Genomic DNA, 9,028 nt, shown 5'->3' with positions numbered 1-9,028 from the left:
AATAATAAAATAATGAAGTTGTTGTCGAACCTCTTGATGTAGCAACAATGATCTGCTTGGCATCTGGTAAAACCACTGCTACTCATGAAACTATCAAACTTCTTGTACCACTGTCTAGGAGCTTGTTTTAAACCATACAAGCTCTTCTTCAACCTGCATACCAGGTTTTTCTTGTCTGCCTCTATGAAGCCTTCTGGTTGCCTCATATAGATTTCTTCCTCCAAATCACCATGAAGGAAAGCTTTCTTTACATCTAACTGCTCAAGATGTAAATTCTCTGCAGCTACAATTTTCAACACCAGTCTGATTGTAGACAATTTTATGACTGGAGAGAAAATTTCATTGTAGTCAATACCTTCTTTTTGTTGAAAACCTTTTACTACCAATCTTGCTTTGTAGCGTTTGCTCCCATCGTGCTCTTATTTGATCCTGTAAATCCACTTGTTATGGAGCGCTCTCTTGCCTGGTGGTAATTCAGCTACTTCTCACGTCTGATTTGACATAAGCGAGTCCATCTCATCTTTCATTGAAGACTCCCACTTGACTGAATCCTCCACCTGCATTGCTTCATCATAGCACTCTGGTTCACCATTGTCAGTCAGCAATAAGTAGTGCAAAGAAGGCGAATATCGTTGGGTTGGTTTAGGAATTCTGGAGGAGCGTCTCAGTTCCGGTATGCCTGGTTCTTCCTCTTGAACTACTTCAGGACTGATCTGAACATCATTTCCAGAAATCTCCTCAAACTCAGCAAATTCCTTTGTTTCAGCTTCAGTATTACTTGATTCTGCGGTTGACCTGTCTTTGTACATCACATTTTCATTGAAAATTACATCTCTGCTTCTGATGATCTTTCGATTTTCGTAGTCCCAAAACTGGTAACCGAACTCATCACCACCGTAACCAACAAAGACGCATTTGTTGGACTTGGGATCAAGTTTACTTCTTTCAGCAGAGTTTATGTGTACATAAGAAATACAACCAAACACTCTTAAGTGTGAAAGGTTTATTTCTTTCTTGCTCCAAGCTTCCTCTGGTATTCCGCCATCCAAAGGAACTGAGGGTCCACGGTTGATCAGGTAAGCTGCAGTGTTGATAGCTTCAGCCCATAGAAATTTGGTCAATCAGGCATGTATCCTCATGCTTCTGGCACGTTCATTCAGAGTTTTGTTCATACGCTCTGCTACGCCATTCTACTGCGGTGTTATGGGAACTGTTGTCTCCATCTTGATCCCATTGTTTGCGCAGAAATCTCTGAATCTACTGTCTCTGTACTCTCCTCCATTGTCAGACCTCAACTGCTTGACTTTCAAACCAGTCTCATTTTCCACCATGGCCTTCCATTTTCTGAAGGTATCAAAGACTTCTGATTTCTTCTTCAGAAAATAAACTCACACCTTCCTTGTTAAATCATCGATGAAGGTGACATAATATAGTGAGCCTGCAAGAGATGGAACTGGGGATGGTCCCCATACATCAGTATGAACCAATTCTAACCTTTCTACCTTGGGAGTCTTGCCAATCTTTGTAAAGCTGACTTTCTTTTGTTTGCCAAAGATGCAATCCTCGCATAGTCCGACATCTACATTCTTTAGATCCGGCAGCTTCCCTTTTGACAGAAGTATCTTCATTCCTTTCTCGCTTATATGGCCAAGCCTTTGGTGCCATAGGTTTGATTTTCCATCAGCATCTGCTACTGCAATGATATTCTCTAAATTTGAGGTTACATAGAGAGTATCAATCTTCTTACCACGAGCAATGACGAGTGCTCCTTTGGTAATCTTCCATTCATAGCCTGAAAAGGTTGTGCTATATCCTTCTCCATCAAGCTGTCCAACAGAAATCAGATTTCTTTTGAGGCCAGGAATATGTCTCGCTCCTGTCAGCTTCCAGGTGTTCTGGTTTGGCAGCTTTAGTCGGATGTCTCCTTTTTCGACGATCTTTAAGGTTTCATCATCAGCAAGATGAACCTTCCCAAAATCACCACTGACATAGTTCTCCATGATTTCTTGGCATGGGGTGGAGTGGAAAGATGCCCCTGAATCCAAGATCCATGATTCAATCGGACTGTTGACGCTTAGAATCATGGCATCACCTGTCTCCTCTGTCACGTTGGTAGATTCCTGTGCGCCAGTATTTTTCTTCGGTGCTCGGCAATCTCTTTTGAAGTGACCCTTCTTGCCGCAATTATAACAGGTAAAATCTTTATTTACTGTTCTTGATTTTCCCCGTCTGGATTTGGATCTGCCACAATTTGAATTTCTTTCTGAAGTTCTCCCTCTAGACTCCGTGTGCAAGGCTGAGGAGGTTGATGCTTCACCCGATTCTCTCCGTCGAATTTCTTCGCTCAGTACCAGATCCTGAACATCGTCGAATTTTAATTTGCTGTTTCCCGACGAACTGCTGACTGCTGTAACAGTAGCATTCCAACTGTCTGGTAGAGATGATAAGAGAATTAAAGCTCGAACTTCATCATCGAATTCAATTTCCACTGAACTCAACTGAGTTGTGATTGTGTTGAGTTCATTTAGGTGTTGTGCCACCGATGCCCCTTCCGTCATCCGCAAATTGAATAATCGCCTCATCAAATGAACTTTGTTTGAGGCTGATGGCTTCTCATACATACTGGAGAGAGCCACCATAAGATCCACCGTGGTCTTTTCCTTTGCTATGTTGAAAGCAACATTGCGGGATAACGTCAGTCGGATAACTCCGAGGGCTTGTCTGTCGAGAAGAGCCCAGTCTTCATTCTTCATGCCCTCTGGTTGCTTTCCTGAAAGAGGTTGATATAGATTTTTCTGGTACAGAAAATCTTCAATCTGCATATTCCAAAAGCCAAAGTCCGCACCATCGAACTTTTCAATTTTTACCTTCCCTTCGTCTGCAGCCATCTCTCCCACTCGAATTTGACTTCGTTTTGATCGTTTCTGACAATTTCTGCGAACCGCCGTGTATTTGAACACCTCCGTCGATAAATTCGTATCGCCGACAAAATTTCACTATTCACGAAATTCACTATTCACATGAATAGTAACCTCGCAGAAAAAATTGGCAAAATTCACAACCAAAAGCTCTGATACCAGTTGTTAGGAAATAAACCGAGTACGAGTAATTTCTCTATAACCAGATTAGTGAAAATGCGAAATAAAAGCGGGAAAATAATACCCGAAATTGATAACGGAGTTCAGCCAATTGTGCTTACGTCTCCGGGCTGCTGCAGATCTTTTAGTAAGAGAAAATTTACAGGTGTTTACACAACACACTTGAGAGAGAACTAGAAGATTTTGGGATGATTTTGAAGCTAAATGAGCTAGGGTATTTATAGTTGAAACTTAGGGACTAATCTTTGTAAATACCCTAAAGTTCAATGATTCAATTTTGTAATTAACCCTATTACAAAATATTAAAAAAATAAGCAGCCCCCCTTGATTTTGGAAGCAGCCGCCGGCTGCTTTTGGCCTTCTTTGACCAACACCTATTTTACAACTCGGACTTGATTTGAATTTTTTTTAATCGAGTTTAGTTTATAAAATTCGAGCTGAGTCGAGTCGAGTTTATAATATTATTTGATTCCAATTTAAGTGACTTTCTATAACCATATATATAATACAAATATATTTATTCATATTTTTTATATGTGATATACATATATTATACAAAGTTCAAGGACTCGAGTCAAACATGAAAATAAATTCACTAATTACTAAAAATTTCGAGTTATTCGATTTGATTTGAATTTTTTTTTTTGAGTCAATTAATCGAATCGAGTTTATGAAATTGCAACTCAAAATCAATTCGAGTCAATTTTTTTCGAGTCATAAAATTTGATTTTTCAAATCGAGTCGAGTTTTGTTCATCCCTATTCCACATAGTATTACAAACTAATCAAGAAGTGATCCATGCGGCCTGGAATATGGTCTCTGACTTCATAAAGTCTAAGGAGGATTTCCATGACAGACCTTCCCTTAATTTCTCTCCTCCCATTCTTCTATGACAGTGTCCTTCGAACGGTTTCATCAAAATAAACGTTGATGGGGGTGTTTGTTGGTAGCACAGGAGAAGCGGCTATTGGGTTGATTGCTCATGATCGACATGGAATGGTCCTTGGAGGTCTGGTGAGGAAACTTGAGCCCCCCTCAGTCTGCGGAAACTACTGAAGTCCTTGCTTTTGTTTTCGGATTGCGGTTGGCTATTGAAAACGAGTGGCACAAAATAATTTTCGAAGGCGATGCACGTTCCATCATCAATCTACTGACTTTTAAAAAAGAGGATCTGTTGTTGAATGGGCTGATTCTAAACGAAGCTCACAACATTCTTGTGAGTCATCCGAGCTTTTCAGTTGGGTATACAAATTGTAATTCTAACAGGTTTACTATCTCTTTTGCTCATTGGGCGTTGCCTAAGGAAAATATTCACTGGTTTTATTTCGATGAACCTAAATGTATCAGAAACTTTATTCTCTTTGATGCTATTAAAAATCTAATGAATGGTTTCACTTAAAAAATCATAAACTTTGAGTCCAAAATATTTCTTAATTTTTTTCAATGATTGCATTTGATTAATGCAAAGGTTTCCGTTGATTGTATCTTTACATTGATTGTGTTTCTAAATTTCATGCAAAATCAAAATTATTCAAAATAAGGACTAAATGTACTAGTATTTCTTGGCCTATAATTTGGGAAACCTAAAAACAAATAAAAATTAAGGTAAATAAACCCCCATGGGACTTCTTACATGATAGTATCCATCGTCCCAACTATACCAACCAAACCCATACTCCGAGTTCTTCACTTTGACATCATTTCTAGGAGACACTGTAATGTTGAAACTCAACTTCTCCCCGATTCGTTTGAATGGCAACATATTCGGCGTCGCCTCTACAAGAACGCCTAATGGTGGTTTCACAGAAAAGAAATATGTGCTTTTAGGTCTCCCGATATTCGTGACCGTCCTCGTAAAGGTGAGGGTGGTATTAAGGTTGGGAATTGCAAATGATGGATAATTGAGGGAGAAAGTTGAAGGTGGATTAGCCGGGCACTTGAATGTATAGTTGAATTCGATTAGAGCATTTGGACCAGCAGTGCAAAGGTAGAGCAAGTAGTCATTGTACGTGGCATCATAGATAAGTCCAGGATCAATTGCTTTAGTTGGGCGGAAATGGCCTGAACCAAATTGGAAGGGAGTTGCTTCATTGTCGTTGGCATCCTTAATTGTCTTACCTAAACTGTTAGTTATTGTGGCTGTGACAGTCAAACGAGATTAAACATATAATAAAGTTGATAAGCTTTCGATTATTATTTATGAGATCAAATAAACCAGCTATAAGTGGAATTTAAAGTATTACCTGTAGTCATAAGAGCAGACTTGATAGCAGCAACGCTCCAATGGGGGTGTATGGCCTTGAGAAGTGCAGCCGCACCAGAGACATGAGGACAAGACATGGAAGTTCCCGAATATATATTATATTTCACTGATCTATGATCCTCCGGAAGCTTTGTAGGAGATGATGCTTCACTCCATGCTGCCAAAATATTAAGTCCCGGTGCTGTTATATCAGGCTATATCATATATAAGATCAAGAAATCACAAACCATGTTAGAAGATAGCAAACAATCAAAGCCTGAACTTCAATTAAACAGAAAAACATATATACTCAGATAACAAATTCACAAAGTACCTTTAGAATATAAGGATCAACCACATTTGGACCACGGCTGGTGAATCCAGCCATGAAGGGGGCTGGCTTGTAGTGCAATGTTGTCTTGCCTGGACTAAGCTTTGCCATTGGGTTCTTTGTAGAATTGATATATTCAAGAATCTTAAGTCCATTATTATAGGACAAAACAGTTGCAGGAAGAAAATGAGCGTCACATGCAATTTCATTTCCACTGGCCTTGGTGTTGGATAAGATAAAACCGACACCTCCAGCTCTTTTCACTTCCATGCCTTTACCTACTCTCAGACCGGCCCCTCTGAGGCACACCACAATCTTCCCTTTCACCTTGGTGGGATCAAGCGAACCAGGAAGGCATTGCCTAAACTAACATCATCCCCATAATAACTCAAATGAGATAATTAACATTTTGAAGGTGCAAATAAGCGTTAAACAAAGGGAAAGAAACTTACCCTGTTAGGTTTTGAGCCACACCAGGGACAACTACATCTCCTGCATATACTAACGGGTGCATTTTCTTCAGATTATATGGTGTAATACTTTGTCCCTACGATAATTGAGAAACAATAATCTTTATGTCTTGAAATGAAACCTATAATGATTTTAATGTATGATCCGATGTATCTTACTTGAAGACTCAATCCATTGCGTAGCTTAACAGGTGCCAAAATGCTCGGTCGAGGCTGCTAGCACCAACCGTAATTATCCACGGAGCAGGGTTCGACAATGTCCCGGGGGCAGGACCACTGTTCCCAGCACTGCATACGACAAGGATGTTGCGCTTGGAAGCCTCTAAGGCAGCGAGACCGATCACATCATTTTGAAAAGGTACAGGTTCTTCAGTTCCAATGGAGACGCTAATTATGTCAACACCATCAGCTATGGCATCATCCAAAGCTGCAAGCATATCGGAATTGAAACAAGTGTTCCCATCGGCCTTGGGTTTGTTAGGGACTGCCCAGCAGGCCTTGTATATGGAAAAGACGAGCCAAAGGAGCCCCGCCCGAAGCCGTGCCTTTTGCAAAACCACCAAAGGCAGAAACGTCGGAGACTTGTCGGCCTGCCACAGTGGATGCAGTATGAGTTCCGTGGCCATCCGCATCTCGCGGTGAGAGGAAGTCCTCTGTCGCATTTACCGTCCCATATTCAGCCTCAAAACCCTTTACGTAGTATCGAGCTCCAATTATCTTCCTGTGTCCACCGGAATAAACGTCTTCATTATATAATAAACAAAAAAAATAATCAAGCAAATCAACTTTTTTTTAGATAAATATAAAATTAATCTTGGTTCTGTTAATTTAGTTAAAATCAAATAATTCAAGGCTGAGCAGGAATAGTAACGGGCAAAGAAGCAAACAAAAGGCACGGACCCCAATAGTTGGAACATTGTATTGATGTTCACGAGAAGAAACAAGAGAGAATTGGTATGTTGTTTTGGGTGAAATGGACAACAAAAATAGGGACTCATCGATGCAATTTCTTGACAAAACGACATCGTCCTTATATTCTAGAGAGGACAACTCTTATATCGGGCCATGTGCATCCAGGCTAGGCTGTCAACATGGAACTTGGAGGATAACCCCAGCTTGTTTTTCTTTTCTTTTAATATCAAATAAAACAAAATAAAAAAAAATTGTTTTCGAAGTTCTAGCTTAGTTTTTGTTGGCGATGATTCAATTTTGAAGAGCATTTTCAAAGATGGCATGCAAAGATCCTCCAATACCTTATTGAATAAGTTATGATTCTAACTGAAAATGATAAATGTCTTGTAATTTGGAGAACGACCCAAATGTAATTATACAATTAGAGAACCTTAGGGTTCCTATAAAATCCAAAGCCAAAGGGTCCTCCATTTGCCAATGATTACAGGACTTATCAGGAAACAATAGACTAAGGGAAAAAATCAGCAAATCCAATAATACTTGATATGGTATAAAATAAATATAATACAAATATTAAAAAAATTATATCACGAATAGGTGAATGGTTGGATTTAGAGATAAAAGATATAGTGACCTGTTGCAATTGGAAGAGTTGAAAGCGACACCTTCTTGGCAGATTCCTCTCCATGATTTCGGTATTGGATCCATTCCATGGTCGCTGAAGCTTGGCGATTCCGGCCATACACCTAATTAGAAATTAATTAAGCACCAAATCACTCTCATAACCTTACATATTGGTAATGAAATTCTTTACTAAGTTTTCCGAATAAACAAAGCAATAATGATCAAAGAAGTCACATGAGTGATCGAAAAAAAGACAGCATTCGAATTCATATGAAATTTTTACCGCTATCCATTACTCCTATAATGACATCTTTGCCATATTTAGCTCTTAACGCCAAGTTTTCTCCTCCCACCTTAAGCTTTCTCCATGAATGGCCATCTTCTTCATCTAGCCCTACAAATTCCCATGACCTTGTTGTCTGTACCGAGTACTTTCCATGTGAAGGATTCACTGATAAAACCTCTTCCATTTCTGTGAATGAAATAATAACCAAACCCAGAAATTAAAACATTTTTAGATATTAGTTTACAAAAAAGGAATTTGTTACTAATCGGTTTACCAGAAAGCTTAAAGGCTTCCTCGGGTGTAAGCTTTGCAGCAAAACCATTAATGCTGTATTTATAGCTGTATAAAGAGAAGATTTAGCATCTTCCTCAAATTCTTTCACTGAATATAAATACGAAAGATGGAATTTCTTAATCTCATGCAAAGCTTTCTCCCCATTGATGTGTTGGCCGAAGTAAACTATATACACCTACACAGATAACAAATATATATTTTTTATGTTAGTATTAGCACTCCAACAGAGAACTTTACTGCAGAATTCTGATGAAGAAGAAGTTAAAAACGAAAGAGTCACGAGAAAAAATAAAGTACCTTATTGCCAACAGAAGAGGCTAATAGAGGAACGAGATTCAAGAGAAAAAGAAACAAGCGATAATAGTCTTCATCGCAAACGATAATACTGAGCACTGCGCAACATCCTTCCAATATATAATGTAGTATTTATAGCGTATTGAACAACAGTTTCAATTGATAATTATAATAATAATATTTTCAGATAAATATAGAATTACAAGGTAATTCTACCATCCCTTTGAATAGGATTCGTTTTGGGTCATTTCGGTTCGGTTCATTTTGGTTTAAACTTAATTCAGGTCAGGTTTGGGTCGGATCAGATCATTTTGGGTTTCAATTTTATTCTGGTCTATAGTATGTCGGTCGAGTCCGGGTCGGGTAAGGTCATGTCATTTCGAGTTTTGATTTTTTTCGAGTCTATAGTAAGTTGGGTCGGGACGTGTCAATATCGGATTAATTGATTTCGGATCAGATCAAATCGGATCGGTTGAT

General features: G+C 39.0%; 1 pseudogene; it reads right to left on the bottom strand.

The window, feature by feature from the left end:
- Nucleotides 1-4,607: 4,607 nt before the first annotated feature.
- LOC120189754 lies at nt 4,608-8,770 on the bottom strand (annotated as a pseudogene).
- Nucleotides 8,771-9,028: the final 258 nt, after the last annotated feature.

The sequence above is a fragment of the Hibiscus syriacus genome, unplaced genomic scaffold (assembly GCF_006381635.1).
Source record: "Hibiscus syriacus cultivar Baekdansim isolate YM2019G1 unplaced genomic scaffold, ASM638163v2 tig00004072_pilon, whole genome shotgun sequence".
Classification (NCBI taxonomy): domain Eukaryota; kingdom Viridiplantae; phylum Streptophyta; class Magnoliopsida; order Malvales; family Malvaceae; genus Hibiscus; species Hibiscus syriacus.
The sequence above is the reverse complement of the archived record's forward strand: the minus strand, read 5'-3'. Positions and strand labels throughout refer to the sequence as shown.